This window comes from Equus asinus, chromosome X, assembly GCF_041296235.1.
Source record: "Equus asinus isolate D_3611 breed Donkey chromosome X, EquAss-T2T_v2, whole genome shotgun sequence".
NCBI lineage: Eukaryota > Metazoa > Chordata > Mammalia > Perissodactyla > Equidae > Equus > Equus asinus.
Genome location: NC_091820.1, coordinates 82123569 through 82146800, shown reverse-complemented (window position 1 = coordinate 82146800; position 23232 = coordinate 82123569).

The window sequence follows — 23232 nt, the reverse complement described above, 5'->3', positions numbered from 1 at the left end:
GTAAGGCTGTGCTGAACTCAGCGGTGCACATGTCTTTAGACGGTAGTGTTTCCGAGTTCTTTGGCTAAACGCGCCCCAGAGGAATAGCTGGATCATATGGGACATGGATTCTTAAATTTCGGAGGCAGTTCCACACCGCTTGGCCTAGTGGCTGCACCGGTTTCCACTGCCACCAGCAGTGCAGGAGGCTTCCCTTCTCTCCGCCTCCTCTCTGACGCTTGTTGTTTCCTGTCTGCCTCCTTATAGCCATTCTGACCACGGTGAGCTGCTATGTCCTTGCGGTTTGGATTTGCCTTGGCCTCAGGCTTAATGAGGGTGAACAAGTTTTCATGCACCTGTTGGCCCTCTTTAGATCTTCTTGGGAGAAATCTCTGTGTCCATCTTTGGCCCAGGTTTTCATTGGCTTGTTCTTTTTCTTGTGGAGACGTGTGAGTTGATTGTATCTTTGGGCTTTTCACCCCTTGTCCGATGTGTGCTTTGCAAACATCCACTCCCAGTTGTTGTGCTGTCTTTGCATTGAGTCGATGGTTTCCTTGACTGGGCAGAAGCGTCTGCATGTGAGGTGGTCCCGTTTGTTTCTTGTCTCCTTTGCTGCCCTTGCCCAGTCAGACAGGCTTCTTCCCAATAGGCGGCTCAGACAGATGGCAAAGAGCACTCTGCCTAGGTCTTCTCCTACAAGTTTCACGGTTTCAAGTGTGCCATTCAGGGCTTTAATCCATTCCAGGTGGTGCGTGTGCCAGGTGGAACATCATGGTCTACTCTCGTTGTGTTCCATGTGGCTGTGCAGGCTTCCCAGCACCGTTTATCGGAGAGACTCTCCTTTGTCCACTGTCTCCTCTTGGCTCCCTGGTCGCAAATGGGCTGTCCATGTATGTTTGAGTTGGGCTCTGGGCTCTCGATTCTGTTGCATGGGTCTGTGTGCCTGTTTTTGGGCCCGGACTGGGCCGTTTCGGTACCCAGCGCTTCGTCCTCTATGTTGAAATCAGAAAGTGTGATACGTCCTGCTTTGTTCGTTTTCCTGAGGATTCCTTGGCCTATTCAGGGTCTCTTGTTGCTGGCCGGAAACTTTAGGATTCTCTCTTCTATCTCTCTGGCAAATATGGCTGCAACTTTGACTGGGATTGCATGGAATCCAGAGATTCCTTTCTCCGCTATGGACGTTTCAAGTGTGTTAATTCTTCCATTCCTAGGTCCCGGAATATCCTTCTTTTTCCTTGTGTCGTCTTGAATTTCTTTCCCCAAATGTTTGCTAGTTTTCGGTTGACATAGCTTTCACCTGTTTTGCTAAGGCTCTTCATAGACATCTTCTTCTTCGTACTGGCAAGCTGTGTTTTTTGTTCGTTTGTGTTTAGCTTCCGTTTTTCTATTCTTTGCAACTTGTAATTGGTTCTGTTTTGGCAGAAGTGCATCGCTGTGCTCACATCTGCTGGCAACGCTCCTGTATTTGCTGTGGAAGTCTGGCCCTATCTAACGTCCCTTCCCATCTGCCTCTACACCCCCTCGGACGCCTGCCCCAGAATGACTGAAGCAGTGGTGAGGAGGCTCACCCCCAGGATTCCACCCGGCCCACCCCGGGCCACCGACCCAGAAGCTGCGGACCTCACCGCTGCACCACCGGCCGGCCCCTTTCATGTTCCATTGGCAACCTGCAGTTGAGTGCAATGGGGCTTGAATATGCTGCTTGAGCCCAGCTCTGGCACTGTGTAGATGAGGCCAGGTGGTTTGTCGGGGCCACTGTGACGTCAGAGGATTGGTCATAATTGTGTGTCTGCTGTCCCGGCAAGCTTCATGGACACAGGGCTTCAGAGCCCGCTTGGAGCAGTCTCATAACTCACCCTTCCCAGTGAGCCCAGGTTTGACCTTCGCTGCCGTGTTTTGGCTTGTGAATTTCTCTGACTTTCAAACGTTCCAGCAGAGCCTGTCTAAAGACTGACATCTTTCATTGTGGATTATTCAGGTGTGATATCTGTTCGCCTTGCATTTTCTGGGACCTTTTTTTCTTTTCCACAGTATCCTCGTCATGGTCTTTCTCAGCTATCTCCCTTAGATGTGCTTATCAGTCCGTTCTCCTTCAGTCCAAGGGATTAATTTTGTATTTCTTGAATGACCGTATGTTCTCTAGGCCGAGGTGTGAGTGCTTTCGTGATTCTTGGTTGCTGTCTTTGAATTTGCAGCGGTCACTTGTAGGACTCTTTGCTATCCTAGCCTAGGTCAAACGAAGCACTGAGAAGCCGTGGTCATCTGGGTTGGTTTGACATCCTGAGATCAGAAACTCCAAATTCGAGGTGGTCCTGGCAACCCCCTTCATGGACATCATGTTTTTCCGAGACAAATTAGACAAATCTGATGAATTCCTCGCTCCAGGAAAGATATTTTTCTTTCTCTTTTGTGGATTTGGGAAGTTTCGAACTTGACCCCTGACCCTTGGACGTTGCCCTAGATTCCGTCTAGATGCGGGCTTACTTTATTTCTATAGGCTGTGCCATTTGTTTGACCTACATCCTCAGCCCTGGCATGTTTATTTTTCTGGAAACAGAATTGTAATGTTCTAATTTTCAGCCAGCTTCCTTCCATATGGCGTCAAAGCACATAATCAATAATCCTTCTACGGCAAGAGGTCGGGGGAGGGAATTTCATTGGAGCCAAAGTGAGCACTCTAGCCTGGGAGGGCAGCCTTCACAAAGGAACCAAGCCCTCTGGAAAAGGGTGATTTTCAGCACACTTGTAGAGCCCTTCCCAACAAAGAGACCTACCCCAAGCATGACAGGGCTCCATTCCTTCGAGGCTTCCAAGACATCTCTTGGGACGCATTAGCATGTGGCCAGTGGGCCCCCGTGACGCCAGAGCTATAGAAAGTGAGACTGATCTTCCAAGAACGCTAGGGGCCTAGGAAAGGAGGCATCGACTCTTCTCTTCAATGTCCTCAAGAGATCCTTCTTGACTTTGGATTATGCTTAAGGCAGAAGGACACTGTAGGTCTGATAAGGCCCAAGTACGGCCTCGTGTTTCCAGTCAAGTTTCAAGCTTGAATCAGCATGGCCTCCCCATAGACTTGAATAGATGACAATGTTCTCCTCTCAGTGCTTGTCCCTCTATTCTGGCTTCTTGCCAAGGATTCCTTTCTTATCCCTGGCATCAGAGTCTGTTTGATCTCTTCCAGTTTCTGTGCCCGCTTTCTGTTTGTCAAAGCCGTTTCTGGGTATGTCTCCCTTTAATAGCCCAGCCTAGGCCAATCCTCAGACTGTAACCATGCGGCCATCTTGGGGGACATGTTCACCGTGATGTCATAAAGAACCTCAGAAGGCCAAGTTGTCCTGACAACCTCCAAGCACACAGAGTTTCAGAGCCATCTCAGACCAGTCTGACTCCTCCCCCTTTCCAGGTAGGATAGTTTTCCTTTTTCTGGATTTCTTGTCGGTTTCTAACTTTCTCCTCGAACTTGGAAAGGCCTGCTCCATTCTCTCTAGACACTGGTCTCTTTCCTGTAAGATTACCCTGGGTGTTATCTCTTATGTCGTGGGTAGATGGCCAAGTGGGTGGACCTTCCCCAGAGAAAGTCCTGGACTCCCTCCCAAGTTGAAGTTGCCCGGGCAATCCTCTGATGCGCAATGATCGTGTCATCTCCTAGCACTCTGCCAATTCCGCCTTGGCAGGTCCCATGTTTTCCTTCCTTCTTCCTTTGGGGAAGTGTACCAGATGCCTTCCTAGATTGGAATATTCTCACGGTGCTTTTTCTGGTGCGTATTGATAAGGGACCCTCACAATTGCTACTTCTTTAGGACCTCTGTCCGCACCGTACCATGAAATCTCTATTCCCTAACAGTGCTAATGTGATCTGCACCCGTGCTGTGAAAGAGTGAGGCCCGGGCCACCCAAGCGGAACGTGGGCACTTGCCCGCTCCACCACAGGCCCGGCCCTGACTTGTACTTTTGGACCAACCTGTGGCCTGAACTTGGGAAGATGTGGGCCTGTTTGGATTATTCGTGAAGCTGATTAGTAGGAACATCATGGACGGTAACGTTTTCCGTTGGTTCCTGGGCTTAGCACGGATCAGGTTCTCTTGGTAGGATTCCTCTTCATGTATTTGGAATGGTCTACCTTTCTGTAGCATCAGTAAGCCTTTTGAGGTGATTTTCCATCCTTGGAAGTTCACCTTCTCTAATCTCTTTCAGCCCCCAAAGCTGTATGCCGTCTTTCTGGACCCCTTTTTGGATTTTTGCTTTTAGGTGGATTTATTGCCATAACCCTGCATTCGAACATCCTATGTCTTTCAGATTTACATCCTCATCGATTTAGACTTCCGTGTAGGTTCCATCCTCTTCACCAGCGTAAGCCGAATCACAGGCCCTCACCACACACTTGTGCCTCATCATCTCTTCCACCCTCCCCCACCGCCCCGCTTTGCCTCTGGGCACCCCCGATCAAATGTCCAGTGCCGCCTGTTGGTCAGTGCTTGCTTTTTCTTCTCCTTGTAAGTGAGATCCTACGGTATCTGACTTTGTCCCTGGGGCTTGTTTCCCTACCCCTAAAACCCTCCCAGCCATTCTGGTGGTCACAAATGGCTGGATTGCATCCTTTGTTCCCGCTGAGTGGTATGCCATTGTGTGGCTATAGCCCATGTTCCTTCTCCATTCGTCCCTTGCTGGGCACCAGGGCGGCTTCCAAGTCTTGGAGAGCGGGAGTAAGGCTGTGCTGAACTCAGCGGTGCACATGTCTTTAGACGGTAGTGTTTCCGAGTTCTTTGGCTAAACGCGCCCCAGAGGAATAGCTGGATCATATGGGACATGGATTCTTAAATTTCGGAGGCAGTTCCACACCGCTTGGCCTAGTGGCTGCACCGGTTTCCACTGCCACCAGCAGTGCAGGAGGCTTCCCTTCTCTCCGCCTCCTCTCTGACGCTTGTTGTTTCCTGTCTGCCTCCTTATAGCCATTCTGACCACGGTGAGCTGCTATGTCCTTGCGGTTTGGATTTGCCTTGGCCTCAGGCTTAATGAGGGTGAACAAGTTTTCATGCACCTGTTGGCCCTCTTTAGATCTTCTTGGGAGAAATCTCTGTGTCCATCTTTGGCCCAGGTTTTCATTGGCTTGTTCTTTTTCTTGTGGAGACGTGTGAGTTGATTGTATCTTTGGGCTTTTCACCCCTTGTCCGATGTGTGCTTTGCAAACATCCACTCCCAGTTGTTGTGCTGTCTTTGCATTGAGTCGATGGTTTCCTTGACTGGGCAGAAGCGTCTGCATGTGAGGTGGTCCCGTTTGTTTCTTGTCTCCTTTGCTGCCCTTGCCCAGTCAGACAGGCTTCTTCCCAATAGGCGGCTCAGACAGATGGCAAAGAGCACTCTGCCTAGGTCTTCTCCTACAAGTTTCACGGTTTCAAGTGTGCCATTCAGGGCTTTAATCCATTCCAGGTGGTGCGTGTGCCAGGTGGAACATCATGGTCTACTCTCGTTGTGTTCCATGTGGCTGTGCAGGCTTCCCAGCACCGTTTATCGGAGAGACTCTCCTTTGTCCACTGTCTCCTCTTGGCTCCCTGGTCGCAAATGGGCTGTCCATGTATGTTTGAGTTGGGCTCTGGGCTCTCGATTCTGTTGCATGGGTCTGTGTGCCTGTTTTTGGGCCCGGACTGGGCCGTTTCGGTACCCAGCGCTTCGTCCTCTATGTTGAAATCAGAAAGTGTGATACGTCCTGCTTTGTTCGTTTTCCTGAGGATTCCTTGGCCTATTCAGGGTCTCTTGTTGCTGGCCGGAAACTTTAGGATTCTCTCTTCTATCTCTCTGGCAAATATGGCTGCAACTTTGACTGGGATTGCATGGAATCCAGAGATTCCTTTCTCCGCTATGGACGTTTCAAGTGTGTTAATTCTTCCATTCCTAGGTCCCGGAATATCCTTCTTTTTCCTTGTGTCGTCTTGAATTTCTTTCCCCAAATGTTTGCTAGTTTTCGGTTGACATAGCTTTCACCTGTTTTGCTAAGGCTCTTCATAGACATCTTCTTCTTCGTACTGGCAAGCTGTGTTTTTTGTTCGTTTGTGTTTAGCTTCCGTTTTTCTATTCTTTGCAACTTGTAATTGGTTCTGTTTTGGCAGAAGTGCATCGCTGTGCTCACATCTGCTGGCAACGCTCCTGTATTTGCTGTGGAAGTCTGGCCCTATCTAACGTCCCTTCCCATCTGCCTCTACACCCCCTCGGACGCCTGCCCCAGAATGACTGAAGCAGTGGTGAGGAGGCTCACCCCCAGGATTCCACCCGGCCCACCCCGGGCCACCGACCCAGAAGCTGCGGACCTCACCGCTGCACCACCGGCCGGCCCCTTTCATGTTCCATTGGCAACCTGCAGTTGAGTGCAATGGGGCTTGAATATGCTGCTTGAGCCCAGCTCTGGCACTGTGTAGATGAGGCCAGGTGGTTTGTCGGGGCCACTGTGACGTCAGAGGATTGGTCATAATTGTGTGTCTGCTGTCCCGGCAAGCTTCATGGACACAGGGCTTCAGAGCCCGCTTGGAGCAGTCTCATAACTCACCCTTCCCAGTGAGCCCAGGTTTGACCTTCGCTGCCGTGTTTTGGCTTGTGAATTTCTCTGACTTTCAAACGTTCCAGCAGAGCCTGTCTAAAGACTGACATCTTTCATTGTGGATTATTCAGGTGTGATATCTGTTCGCCTTGCATTTTCTGGGACCTTTTTTTCTTTTCCACAGTATCCTCGTCATGGTCTTTCTCAGCTATCTCCCTTAGATGTGCTTATCAGTCCGTTCTCCTTCAGTCCAAGGGATTAATTTTGTATTTCTTGAATGACCGTATGTTCTCTAGGCCGAGGTGTGAGTGCTTTCGTGATTCTTGGTTGCTGTCTTTGAATTTGCAGCGGTCACTTGTAGGACTCTTTGCTATCCTAGCCTAGGTCAAACGAAGCACTGAGAAGCCGTGGTCATCTGGGTTGGTTTGACATCCTGAGATCAGAAACTCCAAATTCGAGGTGGTCCTGGCAACCCCCTTCATGGACATCATGTTTTTCCGAGACAAATTAGACAAATCTGATGAATTCCTCGCTCCAGGAAAGATATTTTTCTTTCTCTTTTGTGGATTTGGGAAGTTTCGAACTTGACCCCTGACCCTTGGACGTTGCCCTAGATTCCGTCTAGATGCGGGCTTACTTTATTTCTATAGGCTGTGCCATTTGTTTGACCTACATCCTCAGCCCTGGCATGTTTATTTTTCTGGAAACAGAATTGTAATGTTCTAATTTTCAGCCAGCTTCCTTCCATATGGCGTCAAAGCACATAATCAATAATCCTTCTACGGCAAGAGGTCGGGGGAGGGAATTTCATTGGAGCCAAAGTGAGCACTCTAGCCTGGGAGGGCAGCCTTCACAAAGGAACCAAGCCCTCTGGAAAAGGGTGATTTTCAGCACACTTGTAGAGCCCTTCCCAACAAAGAGACCTACCCCAAGCATGACAGGGCTCCATTCCTTCGAGGCTTCCAAGACATCTCTTGGGACGCATTAGCATGTGGCCAGTGGGCCCCCGTGACGCCAGAGCTATAGAAAGTGAGACTGATCTTCCAAGAACGCTAGGGGCCTAGGAAAGGAGGCATCGACTCTTCTCTTCAATGTCCTCAAGAGATCCTTCTTGACTTTGGATTATGCTTAAGGCAGAAGGACACTGTAGGTCTGATAAGGCCCAAGTGCGGCCTCGTGTTTCCAGTCAAGTTTCAAGCTTGAATCAGCATGGCCTCCCCATAGACTTGAATAGATGACAATGTTCTCCTCTCAGTGCTTGTCCCTCTATTCTGGCTTCTTGCCAAGGATTCCTTTCTTATCCCTGGCATCAGAGTCTGTTTGATCTTTTCCAGTTTCTGTGCCCGCTTTCTGTTTGTCAAAGCCGTTTCTGGGTATGTCTCCCTTTAATAGCCCAGCCTAGGCCAATCCTCAGACTGTAACCATGCGGCCATCTTGGGGGACATGTTCACCGTGATGTCATAAAGAACCTCAGAAGGCCAAGTTGTCCTGACAACCTCCAAGCACACAGAGTTTCAGAGCCATCTCAGACCAGTCTGACTCCTCCCCCTTTCCAGGTAGGATAGTTTTCCTTTTTCTGGATTTCTTGTCGGTTTCTAACTTTCTCCTCGAACTTGGAAAGGCCTGCTCCATTCTCTCTAGACACTGGTCTCTTTCCTGTAAGATTACCCTGGGTGTTATCTCTTATGTCGTGGGTAGATGGCCAAGTGGGTGGACCTTCCCCAGAGAAAGTCCTGGACTCCCTCCCAAGTTGAAGTTGCCCGGGCAATCCTCTGATGCGCAATGATCGTGTCATCTCCTAGCACTCTGCCAATTCCGCCTTGGCAGGTCCCATGTTTTCCTTCCTTCTTCCTTTGGGGAAGTGTACCAGATGCCTTCCTAGATTGGAATATTCTCACGGTGCTTTTTCTGGTGCGTATTGATAAGGGACCCTCACAATTGCTACTTCTTTAGGACCTCTGTCCGCACCGTACCATGAAATCTCTATTCCCTAACAGTGCTAATGTGATCTGCACCCGTGCTGTGAAAGAGTGAGGCCCGGGCCACCCAAGCGGAACGTGGGCACTTGCCCGCTCCACCACAGGGCCGGCCCTGACTTGTACTTTTGGACCAACCTGTGGCCTGAACTTGGGAAGATGTGGGCCTGTTTGGATTATTCGTGAAGCTGATTAGTAGGAACATCATGGACGGTAACGTTTTCCGTTGGTTCCTGGGCTTAGCACGGATCAGGTTCTCTTGGTAGGATTCCTCTTCATGTATTTGGAATGGTCTACCTTTCTGTAGCATCAGTAAGCCTTTTGAGGTGATTTTCCATCCTTGGAAGTTCACCTTCTCTAATCTCTTTCAGCCCCCAAAGCTGTATGCCGTCATTCTGGACCCCTTTTTGGATTTTTGCTTTTAGGTGGATTTATTGCCATAACCCTGCATTCGAACATCCTATGTCTTTCAGATTTACATCCTCATCGATTTAGACTTCCGTGTAGGTTCCATCCTCTTCACCAGCGTAAGCCGAATCACAGGCCCTCACCACACACTTGTGCCTCATCATCTCTTCCACCCTCCCCCACCGCCCCGCTTTGCCTCTGGGCACCCCCGATCAAATGTCCAGTGCCGCCTGTTGGTCAGTGCTTGCTTTTTCTTCTCCTTGTAAGTGAGATCCTACGGTATTTGACTTTGTCCCTGGGGCTTGTTTCCCTACCCCTAAAACCCTCCCAGCCATTCTGGTGTTCACAAATGGCTGGATTGCATCCTTTGTTCCCACTGAGTGGTATGCCATTGTGTGGCTATAGCCCATGCTCCTTCTCCATTCGTCCCTTGCTGGGCACCAGGGCGGCTTCCAAGTCTTGGAGAGCGGGAGTAAGGCTGTGCTGAACTCAGCGGTGCACATGTCTTTAGACGGTAGTGTTTCCGAGTTCTTTGGCTAAACGCGCCCCAGAGGAATAGCTGGATCATATGGGACATGGATTCTTAAATTTCGGAGGCAGTTCCACACCGCTTGGCCTAGTGGCTGCACCGGTTTCCACTGCCACCAGCAGTGCAGGAGGCTTCCCTTCTCTCCGCCTCCTCTCTGACGCTTGTTGTTTCCTGTCTGCCTCCTTATAGCCATTCTGTCCACGGTGAGCTGCTATGTCCTTGCGGTTTGGATTTGCCTTGGCCTCAGGCTTAATGAGGGTGAACAAGTTTTCATGCACCTGTTGACCCTCTTTAGATCTTCTTGGGAGAAATCTCTGTGCCCATCTTTGGCGCAGGTTTTCATTGGCTTGTTCTTTTTCTTGTGGAGACGTGTGAGTTGATTGTATCTTTGGGCTTTTCACCCCTTGTCCGATGTGTGCTTTGCAAACATCCACTCCCAGTTGTTGTGCTGTCTTTGCATTGAGTCGATGGTTTCCTTGACTGGGCAGAAGCGTCTGCATGTGAGGTGGTCCCGTTTGTTTCTTGTCTCCTTTGCTGCCCTTGCCCAGTCAGACAGGCTTCTTCCCAATAGGCGGCTCAGACAGATGGCAAAGAGCACTCTGCCTAGGTCTTCTCCTACAAGTTTCACGGTTTCAAGTGTGCCATTCAGGGCTTTAATCCATTCCAGGTGGTGCGTGTGCCAGGTGGAACATCATGGTCTACTCTCGTTGTGTTCCATGTGGCTGTGCAGGCTTCCCAGCACCGTTTATCGGAGAGACTCTCCTTTGTCCACTGTCTCCTCTTGGCTCCCTGGTCGCAAATGGGCTGTCCATGTATGTTTGAGTTGGGCTCTGGGCTCTCGATTCTGTTGCATGGGTCTGTGTGCCTGTTTTTGGGCCCGGACTGGGCCGTTTCGGTACCCAGCGCTTCGTCCTCTATGTTGAAATCAGAAAGTGTGATACGTCCTGCTTTGTTCGTTTTCCTGAGGATTCCTTGGCCTATTCAGGGTCTCTTGTTGCTGGCCGGAAACTTTAGGATTCTCTCTTCTATCTCTCTGGCAAATATGGCTGCAACTTTGACTGGGATTGCATGGAATCCAGAGATTCCTTTCTCCGCTATGGACGTTTCAAGTGTGTTAATTCTTCCATTCCTAGGTCCCGGAATATCCTTCTTTTTCCTTGTGTCGTCTTGAATTTCTTTCCCCAAACGTTTGCTAGTTTTCGGTTGACATAGCTTTCACCTGTTTTGCTAAGGCTCTTCATAGACATCTTCTTCTTCGTACTGGCAAGCTGTGTTTTTTTGTTCGTTTGTGTTTAGCTTCCGTTTTTCTATTCTTTGCAACTTGTAATTGGTTCTGTTTTGGCAGAAGTGCATCGCTGTGCTCACATCTGCTGGCAACGCTCCTGTATTTGCTGTGGAAGTCTGGCCCTATCTAACGTCCCTTCCCATCTGCCTCTACACCCCCTCGGACGCCTGCCCCAGAATGACTGAAGCAGTGGTGAGGAGGCTCACCCCCAGGATTCCACCCGGCCCACCCCGGGCCACCGACCCAGAAGCTGCGGACCTCACCGCTGCACCACCGGCCGGCCCCTTTCATGTTCCATTGGCAACCTGCAGTTGAGTGCAATGGGGCTTGAATATGCTGCTTGAGCCCAGCTCTGGTACTGTGTAGATGAGGCCAGGTGGTTTGTCGGGGCCACTGTGACGTCAGAGGATTGGTCATAATTGTGTGTCTGCTGTCCCGGCAAGCTTCATGGACACAGGGCTTCAGAGCCCGCTTGGAGCAGTCTCATAACTCACCCTTCCCAGTGAGCCCAGGTTTGACCTTCGCTGCCGTGTTTTGGCTTGTGAATTTCTCTGACTTTCAAACGTTCCAGCAGAGCCTGTCTAAAGACTGACATCTTTCATTGTGGATTATTCAGGTGTGATATCTGTTCGCCTTGCATTTTCTGGGACCTTTTTTTCTTTTCCACAGTATCCTCGTCATGGTCTTTCTCAGCTATCTCCCTTAGATGTGCTTATCAGTCCGTTCTCCTTCAGTCCAAGGGATTAATTTTGTATTTCTTGAATCACCGTATGTTCTCTAGGCCGAGGTGTGAGTGCTTTCGTGATTCTTGGTTGCTGTCTTTGAATTTGCAGCGGTCACTTGTAGGACTCTTTGCTATCCTAGCCTAGGTCAAACGAAGCACTGAGAAGCCGTGGTCATCTGGGTTGGTTTGACATCCTGAGATCAGAAACTCCAAATTCGAGGTGGTCCTGGCAACCCCCTTCATGGACATCATGTTTTTCCGAGACAAATTAGACAAATCTGATGAATTCCTCGCTCCAGGAAAGATATTTTTCTTTCTCTTTTGTGGATTTGGGAAGTTTCAAACTTGACCCCTGACCCTTGGACGTTGCCCTAGATTCCGTCTAGATGCGGGCTTACTTTATTTCTATAGGCTGTGCCATTTGTTTGACCTACATCCTCAGCCCTGGCATGTTTATTTTTCTGGAAACAGAATTGTAATGTTCTAATTTTCAGCCAGCTTCCTTCCATATGGCGTCAAAGCACATAATCAATAATCCTTCTACGGCAAGAGGTCGGGGGAGGGAATTTCATTGGAGCCAAAGTGAGCACTCTAGCCTGGGAGGGCAGCCTTCACAAAGGAACCAAGCCCTCTGGAAAAGGGTGATTTTCAGCACACTTGTAGAGCCCTTCCCAACAAAGAGACCTACCCCAAGCATGACAGGGCTCCATTCCTTCGAGGCTTCCAAGACATCTCTTGGGACGCATTAGCATGTGGCCAGTGGGCCCCCGTGACGCCAGAGCTATAGAAAGTGAGACTGATCTTCCAAGAACGCTAGGGGCCTAGGAAAGGAGGCATCGACTCTTCTCTTCAATGTCCTCAAGAGATCCTTCTTGACTTTGGATTATGCTTAAGGCAGAAGGACACTGTAGGTCTGATAAGGCCTAAGTGCGGCCTCGTGTTTCCAGTCAAGTTTCAAGCTTGAATCAGCATGGCCTCCCCATAGACTTGAATAGATGACAATGTTCTCCTCTCAGTGCTTGTCCCTCTATTCTGGCTTCTTGCCAAGGATTCCTTTCTTATCCCTGGCATCAGAGTCTGTTTGATCTCTTCCAGTTTCTGTGCCTGCTTTCTGTTTGTCAAAGCCGTTTCTGGGTATGTCTCCCTTTAATAGCCCAGCCTAGGCCAATCCTCAGACTGTAACCATGCGGCCATCTTGGGGGACATGTTCACCGTGATGTCATAAAGAACCTCAGAAGGCCAAGTTGTCCTGACAACCTCCAAGCACACAGAGTTTCAGAGCCATCTCAGACCAGTCTGACTCCTCCCCCTTTCCAGGTAGGATAGTTTTCCTTTTTCTGGATTTCTTGTCGGTTTCTAACTTTCTCCTCGAACTTGGAAAGGCCTGCTCCATTCTCTCTAGACACTGGTCTCTTTCCTGTAAGATTACCCTGGGTGTTATCTCTTATGTCGTGGGTAGATGGCCAAGTGGGTGGACCTTCCCCAGAGAAAGTCCTGGACTCCCTCCCAAGTTGAAGTTGCCCGGGCAATCCTCTGATGCGCAATGATCGTGTCATCTCCTAGCACTCTGCCAATTCCGCCTTGGCAGGTCCCATGTTTTCCTTCCTTCTTCCTTTGGGGAAGTGTACCAGATGCCTTCCTAGATTGGAATATTCTCACGGTGATTTTTCTGGTGCGTATTGATAAGGGACCCTCACAATTGCTACTTCTTTAGGACCTCTGTCCGCACCGTACCATGAAATCTCTATTCCCTAACAGTGCTAATGTGATCTGCACCCGTGCTGTGAAAGAGTGAGGCCTGGGCCACCCAAGCGGAACGTGGGCACTTGCCCGCTCCACCACAGGGCCGGCCCTGACTTGTACTTTTGGACCAACCTGTGGCCTGAACTTGGGAAGATGTGGGCCTGTTTGGATTATTCGTGAAGCTGATTAGTAGGAACATCATGGACGGTAACGTTTTCCGTTGGTTCCTGGGCTTAGCACGGATCAGGTTCTCTTGGTAGGATTCCTCTTCATGTATTTGGAATGGTCTACCTTTCTGTAGCATCAGTAAGCCTTTTGAGGTGATTTTCCATCCTTGGAAGTTCACCTTCTCTAATCTCTTTCAGCCCCCAAAGCTGTATGCCGTCATTCTGGACCCCTTTTTGGATTTTTGCTTTTAGGTGGATTTATTGCCATAACCCTGCATTCGAACATCCTATGTCTTTCAGATTTACATCCTCATCGATTTAGACTTCCGTGTAGGTTCCATCCTCTTCACCAGCGTAAGCCGAATCACAGGCCCTCACCACACACTTGTGCCTCATCATCTCTTCCACCCTCCCCCACCGCCCCGCTTTGCCTCTGGGCACCCCCGATCAAATGTCCAGTGCCGCCTGTTGGTCAGTGCTTGCTTTTTCTTCTCCTTGTAAGTGAGATCCTACGGTATTTGACTTTGTCCCTGGGGCTTGTTTTCCTACCCCTAAAACCCTCCCAGCCATTCTGGTGGTCACAAATGGCTGGATTGCATCCTTTGTTCCCGCTGAGTGGTATGCCATTGTGTGGCTATAGCCTATGTTCCTTCTCCATTCGTCCCTTGCTGGGCACCAGGGCGGCTTCCAAGTCTTGGAGAGCGGGAGTAAGGCTGTGCTGAACTCAGCGGTGCACATGTCTTTAGACGGTAGTGTTTCCGAGTTCGTTGGCTAAACGCGCCCCAGAGGAATAGCTGGATCATATGGGACATGGATTCTTAAATTTCGGAGGCAGTTCCACACCGCTTGGCCTAGTGGCTGCACCGGTTTCCACTGCCAGCAGCAGTGCAAGAGGCTTCCCTTCTCTCCACCTCCTCTCTGACGCTTGTTGTTTCCTGTCTGCCTCCTTATAGCCATTCTGACCACGGTGAGCTGCTATGTCCTTGCGGTTTGGATTTGCCTTGAACTCAGGCTTAATGAGGGTGAACAAGTTTTCATGCACCTGTTGGCCCTCTTTAGATCTTCTTGGGAGAAATCTCTGTGTCCATCTTTGGCCCAGGTTTTCATTGGCTTGTTCTTTTTCTTGTGGAGACGTGTGAGTTGATTGTATCTTTGGGCTTTTCACCCCTTGTCCGATGTGTGCTTTGCAAACATCCACTCCCAGTTGTTGTGCTGTCTTTGCATTGAGTCGATGGTTTCCTTGACTGGGCAGAAGCGTCTGCATGTGAGGTGGTCCCGTTTGTTTCTTGTCTCCTTTGCTGCCCTTGCCCAGTCAGACAGGCTTCTTCCCAATAGGCGGCTCAGACAGATGGCAAAGAGCACTCTGCCTAGGTCTTCTCCTACAAGTTTCACGGTTTCAAGTGTGCCATTCAGGGCTTTAATCCATTCCAGGTGGTGCGTGTGCCAGGTGGAACATCATGGTCTACTCTCGTTGTGTTCCATGTGGCTGTGCAGGCTTCCCAGCACCGTTTATCGGAGAGACTCTCCTTTGTCCACTGTCTCCTCTTGGCTCCCTGGTCGCAAATGGGCTGTCCATGTATGTTTGAGTTGGGCTCTGGGCTCTCGATTCTGTTGCATGGGTCTGTGTGCCTGTTTTTGGGCCCGGACTGGGCCGTTTCGGTACCCAGCGCTTCGTCCTCTAGGTTGAAATCAGAAAGTGTGATACGTCCTGCTTTGTTCGTTTTCCTGAGGATTCCTTGGCCTATTCAGGGTCTCTTGTTGCTGGCCGGAAACTTTAGGATTCTCTCTTCTATCTCTCTGGCAAATATGGCTGCAACTTTGACTGGGATTGCATGGAATCCAGAGATTCCTTTCTCCGCTATGGACGTTTCAAGTGTGTTAATTCTTCCATTCCTAGGTCCCGGAATATCCTTCTTTTTCCTTGTGTCGTCTTGAATTTCTTTCCCCAAACGTTTGCTAGTTTTCGGTTGACATAGCTTTCACCTGTTTTGCTAAGGCTCTTCATAGACATCTTCTTCTTCGTACTGGCAAGCTGTGTTTTTTTGTTCGTTTGTGTTTAGCTTCCGTTTTTCTATTCTTTGCAACTTGTAATTGGTTCTGTTTTGGCAGAAGTGCATCGCTGTGATCACATCTGCTGGCAACGCTCCTGTATTTGCTGTGGAAGTCTGGCCCTATCTAACGTCCCTTCCCATCTGCCTCTACACCCCCTCGGACGCCTGCCCCAGAATGACTGAAGCAGTGGTGAGGAGGCTCACCCCCAGGATTCCACCCGGCCCACCCCGGGCCACCGACCCAGAAGCTGCGGACCTCACCGCTGCACCACCGGCCGGCCCCTTTCATGTTCCATTGGCAACCTGCAGTTGAGTGCAATGGGGCTTGAATATGCTGCTTGAGCCCAGCTCTGGCACTGTGTAGATGAGGCCAGGTGGTTTGTCGGGGCCACTGTGACGTCAGAGGATTGGTCATAATTGTGTGTCTGCTGTCCCGGCAAGCTTCATGGACACAGGGCTTCAGAGCCCGCTTGGAGCAGTCTCATAACTCACCCTTCCCAGTGAGCCCAGGTTTGACCTTCGCTGCCGTGTTTTGGCTTGTGAATTTCTCTGACTTTCAAACGTTCCAGCAGAGCCTGTCTAAAGACTGACATCTTTCATTGTGGATTATTCAGGTGTGATATCTGTTCGCCTTGCATTTTCTGGGACCTTTTTTTCTTTTCCACAGTATCCTCGTCATGGTCTTTCTCAGCTATCTCCCTTAGATGTGCTTATCAGTCCGTTCTCCTTCAGTCCAAGGGATTAATTTTGTATTTCTTGAATCACCGTATGTTCTCTAGGCCGAGGTGTGAGTGCTTTCGTGATTCTTGGTTGCTGTCTTTGAATTTGCAGCGGTCACTTGTAGGACTCTTTGCTATCCTAGCCTAGGTCAAACGAAGCACTGAGAAGCCGTGGTCATCTGGGTTGGTTTGACATCCTGAGATCAGAAACTCCAAATTCGAGGTGGTCCTGGCAACCCCCTTCATGGACATCATGTTTTTCCGAGACAAATTAGACAAATCTGATGAATTCCTCGCTCCAGGAAAGATATTTTTCTTTCTCTTTTGTGGATTTGGGAAGTTTCAAACTTGACCCCTGACCCTTGGACGTTGCCCTAGATTCCGTCTAGATGCGGGCTTACTTTATTTCTATAGGCTGTGCCATTTGTTTGACCTACATCCTCAGCCCTGGCATGTTTATTTTTCTGGAAACAGAATTGTAATGTTCTAATTTTCAGCCAGCTTCCTTCCATATGGCGTCAAAGCACATAATCAATAATCCTTCTACGGCAAGAGGTCGGGGGAGGGAATTTCATTGGAGCCAAAGTGAGCACTCTAGCCTGGGAGGGCAGCCTTCACAAAGGAACCAAGCCCTCTGGAAAAGGGTGATTTTCAGCACACTTGTAGAGCCCTTCCCAACAAAGAGACCTACCCCAAGCATGACAGGGCTCCATTCCTTCGAGGCTTCCAAGACATCTCTTGGGACGCATTAGCATGTGGCCAGTGGGCCCCCGTGACGCCAGAGCTATAGAAAGTGAGACTGATCTTCCAAGAACGCTAGGGGCCTAGGAAAGGAGGCATCGACTCTTCTCTTCAATGTCCTCAAGAGATCCTTCTTGACTTTGGATTATGCTTAAGGCAGAAGGACACTGTAGGTCTGATAAGGCCCAAGTGCGGCCTCGTGTTTCCAGTCAAGTTTCAAGCTTGAATCAGCATGGCCTCCCCATAGACTTGAATAGATGACAATGTTCTCCTCTCAGTGCTTGTCCCTCTATTCTGGCTTCTTGCCAAGGATTCCTTTCTTATCCCTGGCATCAGAGTCTGTTTGATCTCTTCCAGTTTCTGTGCCCGCTTTCTGTTTGTCAAAGCCGTTTCTGGGTATGTCTCCCTTTAATAGCCCAGCCTAGGCCAATCCTCAGACTGTAACCATGCGGCCATCTTGGGGGACATGTTCACCGTGATGTCATAAAGAACCTCAGAAGGCCAAGTTGTCCTGACAACCTCCAAGCACACAGAGTTTCAGAGCCATCTCAGACCAGTCTGACTCCTCCCCCTTTCCAGGTAGGATAGTTTTCCTTTTTCTGGATTTCTTGTCGGTTTCTAACTTTCTCCTCGAACTTGGAAAGGCCTGCTCCATTCTCTCTAGACACTGGTCTCTTTCCTGTAAGATTACCCTGGGTGTTATCTCTTATGTCGTGGGTAGATGGCCAAGTGGGTGGACCTTCCCCAGAGAAAGTCCTGGACTCCCTCCCAAGTTGAAGTTGCCCGGGCAATCCTCTGATGCGCAATGATCGTGTCATCTCCTAGCACTCTGCCAATTCCGCCTTGGCAGGTCCCATGTTTTCCTTCCTTCTTCCTTTGGGGAAGTGTACCAGATGCCTTCCTAGATTGGAATATTCTCACGGTGCTTTTTCTGGTGCGTATTGATAAGGGACCCTCACAATTGCTACTTCTTTAGGACCTCTGTCCGCACCGTACCATGAAATCTCTATTCCCTAACAGTGCTAATGTGATCTGCACCCGTGCTGTGAAAGAGTGAGGCCTGGGCCACCCAAGCGGAACGTGGGCACTTGCCCGCTCCACCACAGGGCCGGCCCTGACTTGTACTTTTGGACCAAACTGTGGCCTGAACTTGGGAAGATGTGGGCCTGTTTGGATTATTCGTGAAGCTGATTAGTAGGAACATCATGGACGGTAACGTTTTCCGTTGCTTCCTGGGCTTAGCACGGATCAGGTTCTCTTGGTAGGATTCCTCTTCATGTATTTGGAATGGTCTACCTTTCTGTAGCATCAGTAAGCCTTTTGAGGTGATTTTCCATCCTTGGAAGTTCACCTTCTCTAATCTCTTTCAGCCCCCAAAGCTGTATGCCGTCATTCTGGACCCCTTTTTGGATTTTTGCTTTTAGGTGGATTTATTGCCATAACCCTGCATTCGAACATCCTATGTCTTTCAGATTTACATCCTCATCGATTTAGACTTCCGTGTAGGTTCCATCCTCTTCACCAGCGTAAGCCGAATCACAGGCCCTCACCACACACTTGTGCCTCATCATCTCTTCCACCCTCCCCCACCGCCCCGCTTTGCCTCTGGGCACCCCCGATCAAATGTCCAGTGCCGCCTGTTGGTCAGTGCTTGCTTTTTCTTCTCCTTGTAAGTGAGATCCTACGGTATTTGACTTTGTCCCTGGGGCTTGTTTTCCTACCCCTAAAACCCTCCCAGCCATTCTGGTGGTCACAAATGGCTGGATTGCATCCTTTGTTCCCGCTGAGTGGTATGCCATTGTGTGGCTATAGCCTATGTTCCTTCTCCATTCGTCCCTTGCTGGGCACCAGGGCGGCTTCCAAGTCTTGGAGAGCGGGAGTAAGGCTGTGCTGAACTCAGCGGTGCACATGTCTTTAGACGGTAGTGTTTCCGAGTTCTTTGGCTAAACGCGCCCCAGAGGAATAGCTGGATCATATGGGACATGGATTCTTAAATTTCGGAGGCAGTTCCACACCGCTTGGCCTAGTGGCTGCACCGGTTTCCACTGCCAGCAGCAGTGCAAGAGGCTTCCCTTCTCTCCACCTCCTCTCTGACGCTTGTTGTTTCCTGTCTGCCTCCTTATAGCCATTCTGACCACAGTGAGCTGCTATGTCCTTGCGGTTTGGATTTGCCTTGGCCTCAGGCTTAATGAGGGTGAACAAGTTTTCATGCACCTGTTGGCCCTCTTTAGATCTTCTTGGGAGAAATCTCTGTGCCCATCTTTGGCGCAGGTTTTCATTGGCTTGTTCTTTTTCTTGTGGAGACGTGTGAGTTGATTGTATCTTTGGGCTTTTCACCCCTTGTCCGATGTGTGCTTTGCAAACATCCACTCCCAGTTGTTGTGCTGTCTTTGCATTGAGTCGATGGTTTCCTTGACTGGGCAGAAGCGTCTGCATGTGAGGTGGTCCCGTTTGTTTCTTGTCTCCTTTGCTGCCCTTGCCCAGTCAGACAGGCTTCTTCCCAATAGGCGGCTCAGACAGATGGCAAAGAGCACTCTGCCTAGGTCTTCTCCTACAAGTTTCACGGTTTCAAGTGTGCCATTCAGGGCTTTAATCCATTCCAGGTGGTGCGTGTGCCAGGTGGAACATCATGGTCTACTCTCGTTGTGTTCCATGTGGCTGTGCAGGCTTCCCAGCACCGTTTATCGGAGAGACTCTCCTTTGTCCACTGTCTCCTCTTGGCTCCCTGGTCGCAAATGGGCTGTCCATGTATGTTTGAGTTGGGCTCTGGGCTCTCGATTCTGTAGCATGGGTCTGTGTGCCTGTTTTTGGGCCCGGACTGGGCCGTTTCGGTACCCAGCGCTTCGTCCTCTAGGTTGAAATCAGAAAGTGTGATACGTCCTGCTTTGTTCGTTTTCCTGAGGATTCCTTGGCCTATTCAGGGTCTCTTGTTGCTGGCCGGAAACTTTAGGATTCTCTCTTCTATCTCTCTGGCAAATATGGCTGCAACTTTGACTGGGATTGCATGGAATCCAGAGATTCCTTTCTCCGCTATGGACGTTTCAAGTGTGTTAATTCTTCCATTCCTAGGTCCCGGAATATCCTTCTTTTTCCTTGTGTCGTCTTGAATTTCTTTCCCCAAACGTTTGCTAGTTTTCGGTTGACATAGCTTTCACCTGTTTTGCTAAGGCTCTTCATAGACATCTTCTTCTTCGTACTGGCAAGCTGTGTTTTTTGTTCGTTTGTGTTTAGCTTCCGTTTTTCTATTCTTTGCAACTTGTAATTGGTTCTGTTTTGGCAGAAGTGCATCGCTGTGCTCACATCTGCTGGCAACGCTCCTGTATTTGCTGTGGAAGTCTGGCCCTATCTAACGTCCCTTCCCATCTGCCTCTACACCCCCTCGGACGCCTGCCCCAGAATGACTGAAGCAGTGGTGAGGAGGCTCACCCCCAGGATTCCACCCGGCCCACCCCGGGCCACCGACCCAGAAGCTGCGGACCTCACCGCTGCACCACCGGCCGGCCCCTTTCATGTTCCATTGGCAACCTGCAGTTGAGTGCAATGGGGCTTGAATATGCTGCTTGAGCCCAGCTCTGGCACTGTGTAGATGAGGCCAGGTGGTTTGTCGGGGCCACTGTGACGTCAGAGGATTGGTCATAATTGTGTGTCTGCTATCCCGGCAAGCTTCATGGACACAGGGCTTCAGAGCCTGCTTGGAGCAGTCTCATAACTCACCCTTCCCAGTGAGCCCAGGTTTGACCTTCGCTGCCGTGTTTTGGCTTGTGAATTTCTCTGACTTTCAAACGTTCCAGCAGAGCCTGTCTAAAGACTGACATCTTTCATTGTGGATTATTCAGGTGTGATATCTGTTCGCCTTGCATTTTCTGGGACCTTTTTTTCTTTTCCACAGTATCCTCGTCATGGTCTTTCTCAACTATCTCCCTTAGATGTGCTTATCAGTCCGTTCTCCTTCAGTCCAAGGGATTAATTTTGTATTTCTTGAATGACCGTATGTTCTCTAGGCCGAGGTGTGAGTGCTTTCGTGATTCTTGGTTGCTGTCTTTGAATTTGCAGCGGTCACTTGTAGGACTCTTTGCTATCCTAGCCTAGGTCAAACGAAGCACTGAGAAGCCGTGGTCATCTGGGTTGGTTTGACATCCTGAGATCAGAAACTCCAAATTCGAGGTGGTCCTGGCAACCCCCTTCATGGACATCATGTTTTTCCGAGACAAATTAGACAAATCTGATGAATTCCTCGCTCCAGGAAAGATATTTTTCTTTCTCTTTTGTGGATTTGGGAAGTTTCGAACTTGACCCCTGACCCTTGGACGTTGCCCTAGATTCCGTCTAGATGCGGGCTTACTTTATTTCTATAGGCTGTGCCATTTGTTTGACCTACATCCTCAGCCCTGGCATGTTTATTTTTCTGGAAACAGAATTGTAATGTTCTAATTTTCAGCCAGCTTCCTTCCATATGGCGTCAAAGCACATAATCAATAATCCTTCTACGGCAAGAGGTCGGGGGAGAGAATTTCATTGGAGCCAAAGTGAGCACTCTAGCCTGGGAGGGCAGCCTTCACAAAGGAACCAAGCCCTCTGGAAAAGGGTGATTTTCAGCACACTTGTAGAGCCCTTGCCAACAAAGAGACCTACCCCAAGCATGACAGGGCTCCATTCCTTCGAGGCTTCCAAGACATCTCTTGGGACGCATTAGCATGTGGCCAGTGGGCCCCCGTGACGCCAGAGCTATAGAAAGTGAGACTGATCTTCCAAGAACGCTATGGGCCTAGGAAAGGAGGCATCGACTCTTCTCTTCAATGTCCTCAAGAGATCCTTCTTGACTTTGGATTATGCTTAAGGCAGAAGGACACTGTAAGTCTGATAAGGCCCAAGTGCGGCCTCGTGTTTCCAGTCAAGTTTCAAGCTTGAATCAGCATGGCCTCCCCATAGCCTTGAATAGATGACAATGTTCTCCTCTCGGTGCTTGTCCCTCTATTCTGGCTTCTTGCCAAGGATTCCTTTCTTATCCCTGGCATCAGAGTCTGTTTGATCTCTTCCAGTTTCTGTGCCCGCTTTCTGTTTGTCAAAGCTGTTTCTGGGTATGTCTCCCTTTAATAGCCCAGCCTAGGCCAATCCTCAGACTGTAACCATGCGGCCATCTTGGGGGACATGTTCACCGTGATGTCATAAAGAACCTCAGAAGGCCAAGTTGTCCTGACAACCTCCAAGCACACAGAGTTTCAGAGCCATCTCAGACCAGTCTGACTCCTCCCCCTTTCCAGGTAGGATAGTTTTCCTTTTTCTGGATTTCTTGTCGGTTTCTAACTTTCTCCTCGAACTTGGAAAGGCCTGCTCCATTCTCTCTAGACACTGGTCTCTTTCCTGTAAGATTACCCTGGGTGTTATCTCTTATGTCGTGGGTAGATGGCCAAGTGGGTGGACCTTCCCCAGAGAAAGTCCTGGACTCCCTCCCAAGTTGAAGTTGCCCGGGCAATCCTCTGATGCGCAATGATCGTGTCATCTCCTAGCACTCTGCCAATTCCGCCTTGGCAGGTCCCATGTTTTCCTTCCTTCTTCCTTTGGGGAAGTGTACCAGATGCCTTCCTAGATTGGAATATTCTCACGGTGCTTTTTCTGGTGCGTATTGATAAGGGACCCTCACAATTGCTACTTCTTTAGGACCTCTGTCCGCACCGTACCATGAAATCTCTATTCCCTAACAGTGCTAATGTGATCTGCACCCGTGCTGTGAAAGAGTGAGGCCCGGGCCACCCAAGCGGAACGTGGGCACTTGCCCGCTCCACCACAGGGCCGGCCCTGACTTGTACTTTTGGACCAACCTGTGGCCTGAACTTGGGAAGATGTGGGCCTGTTTGGATTATTCGTGAAGCTGATTAGTAGGAACATCATGGACGGTAACGTTTTCCGTTGGTTCCTGGGCTTAGCACGGATCAGGTTCTCTTGGTAGGATTCCTCTTCATGTATTTGGAATGGTCTACCTTTCTGTAGCATCAGTAAGCCTTTTGAGGTGATTTTCCATAGTTGGAAGTTCACCTTCTCTAATCTCTTTCAGCCCCCAAAGCTGTATGCCGTCATTCTGGACCCCTATTTGGATTTTTGCTTTTAGGTGGATTTATTGCCATAACCCTGCATTCGAACATCCTATGTCTTTCAGATTTACATCCTCATCGATTTAGACTTCCGTGTAGGTTCCATCCTCTTCACCAGCGTAAGCCGAATCACAGGCCCTCACCACACACTTGTGCCTCATCATCTCTTCCACCCTCCCCCACCGCCCCGCTTTGCCTCTGGGCACCCCCGATCAAATGTCCAGTGCCGCCTGTTGGTCAGTGCTTGCTTTTTCTTCTCCTTGTAAGTGAGATCCTACGGTATTTGACTTTG